This window comes from Schistocerca americana, chromosome 3 (assembly GCF_021461395.2).
Source record: "Schistocerca americana isolate TAMUIC-IGC-003095 chromosome 3, iqSchAmer2.1, whole genome shotgun sequence".
NCBI classification, from domain to species: domain Eukaryota; kingdom Metazoa; phylum Arthropoda; class Insecta; order Orthoptera; family Acrididae; genus Schistocerca; species Schistocerca americana.
Genome location: NC_060121.1, coordinates 590,622,918 through 590,625,417, shown reverse-complemented (window position 1 = coordinate 590,625,417; position 2,500 = coordinate 590,622,918). Strand labels below are relative to the sequence as shown.

The 2,500-nt window shown below is 64.1% G+C and overlaps 1 pseudogene; it reads left to right on the top strand.

Moving 5' to 3' along the window:
* LOC124607552 overlaps positions 1-2,500 on the top strand; it is a 7,746-nt pseudogene that overhangs the window by 2,807 nt on the left and 2,439 nt on the right.

Below are 2,500 nucleotides of genomic sequence, written 5' to 3'. Positions count from 1 at the left end.
CCAGTGCTCTGAATGTCAACGTGAAGAAATTCAAGCAAGCGCGGGTAAACGGCGGGAGTAACTATGACTCTCTTAAGGGGCTTGGGGGGGTTACCAGCCCCCCCTCGCACTATCCCTTTTTTAGTTGGGGGCAGTAAGCAGAGAATAAGTGGTGGCCCTTCCGCTGAAGGTGCCACCCCAACTCCCCCAGCACCTAGCCGGCCAACCGGCCGTGCCGAAAATCTTGTAACTTTTGCAGCTATGTATACCTGTAGTGAGTGCCACCGCAGCTTTACAACCAAGAACGGTCTCGGGGTCCATCGCCGCCGCCAACATCTTGCGGCCGCCAACGCGGAGATCGTCACGGAGAGGCATCGCGCGAGGTGGACGGAGGAAGAAGTCCTGTCGCTCGCCAAGGCGGAGGCCGAACTGTTCCTTGAGAGGGACGCCCGGTTCTTCTTCGTCAATCAAGAACTCATCAGGATGTTCCCCGACCGAACGCTCGAGGCAATCAAGTGCCGACGGCGGCAAGCTGCCCACAAGCAGCTTGTCCGCCAATTCATGGAGGCGCTTGAGATCGGTCGGGGGGAAGAGCCGGCGTCCCGCCGGGGAGCAGCGAGCCCGCTGCCTGACGCGGGCGAGGCCGCTGCGCCGCCCGTCGACGTAGCCGAGGACTTCGCGGCCGACACCACCGGGCCGCCGCCGGAGGGGCCGACTGACGCCGCCATCTGGGAGCATCTGGCGGGGCTACCCGCTTCCGCCCAGCGTTTCTCTGCCCTGGATCGTGTCATAGGTCTGGGGCGGGGCACGCCGCCCGATGTCATCCTGGGCATGCTCCCGGATGCCCTTGCGTCGGTCGGGTCCAGAGGGGAGAGATCGATCACCAGGACACAGCGGCCGCGCCAACCTTCGAAGCGGCCGCCTGCCGCGCCGCCGACGCAGAAGCGCAAGCGGCGCCGCTGGGAGTACGCGAGAACGCAGGATGCCTTCCGACGGTCGCGTGCACGTTGCGTGCGCGGCCTCTTGGATGGCACCCTGCTCCAGCCGCCACCTGCCATCCCTGGTCTGCTGGACTTCTGGGCGGACCTCTTCACCAAGAAGCCCGTCTCCACCGCGGGCTTCATTCGTGACCGCCTCCTCCCGCACTCAGAGCCTGTCGCTCTCGAGTGCATATGGGGGCCGGTCACACATGAGGAGGTCGCCGCCGCGTTGCCGCCCAGGGGATCAGCAGCCGGGCCGGACGGCCTTACCCCAGCAGAGTTGCGGCGCCTGCCGCACGAAGTCCTGGTGAAAGTGATGAATCTCTTCCTTCTGGCCCGCGCCCTTCCGGAACGCCTGCTTCGCGCGCGGACGTCCCTTCTCCCGAAAACGGCTGCACCAACATCCCCCGCTGACTTTCGCCCCATTACGGTCTGCTCGGTGTTGGCGCGGACCTTTCACAAGGTTCTCGCGTCACGCCTGATGCGCGCATGTGCTGTGGACGAACGTCAGCGGGCATTCATCCCTCGGGATGGGATGTTGGAAAATACCTTCATCTTGGACACTGCTCTCACCGACGCAGTTCGCTCCTGCCGCTCTGTCTTTGTGGCATCAATCGACGTATCTAAGGCATTCGATTCGGTAGATCATGCTGCCCTTCGCCCCGTGCTGAAGGCGCATGGCCTGCCGGATTGCTTTGTCGAGTATGTCGAGCGGTGCTACGAGGGCAGCACGACAGTGATAGCGGACGGCGCCGGCGTGGGCGTGTCTGTGCAGCCAGCACGGGGCGTTCGCCAGGGCGATCCCCTCTCCCCCCTCCTGTTCAACTTTGCGGTGGACTACGTTTTAGGCCAACTGCCCTCCCACATCGGAGCTCGGATCCTCGGTCGCAGAGTCAACGCTGCGGCCTTTGCAGATGACGTCTTGCTGTTTGCAGCGACCCCGAGGGGCTTGCAGTCCCTCATCGACGCAGCTACCGCAGCCCTCGCCCACCTGGGGCTGCAGATCAACGCCCGGCAGTGTTTCACCCTCGCCTTAGTCGCGTCAGGGCGCGAGAAGAAGGTGAAGGTGGACAGCAATGTCACCTTCACAGCAGGCAATACCACCATGCCTGCCCTGCGTGTGGGTGAAACCTTCCGGTACCTGGGGCTGCAATTCTCCACGGCGGGTCGCTGTGTCTTCAATCCACGTAGCCACCTGGTGGAGGAGCTCGACGTCATCTCCCGAGCTCCGCTGAAGCCGCAACAGCGCCTCCACGCTCTCACCAACGTACTTCTCCCTGGCCTGTACCACGGGCTGGCCCTCAGCCGCACCCGGGTGGGTGCATTGAAGTCGGCCGACGTTACCATCCGGGCCGCCGTCAGGAGATGGTTCCGCCTTCCGGCGGACACCCCCCTGGGATACTTCCACGCTCCTGTTGCCCAGGGGGGCCTCGGCATTCCATCTTGCCGATGGATGGGTCCGACCCTCCGTCGGTCCCGTCTCCTGGCGCTGAAGAAGATAGGGCCAGCCTGCGACGGTGCAGGCATGGATGAGGTGCAGC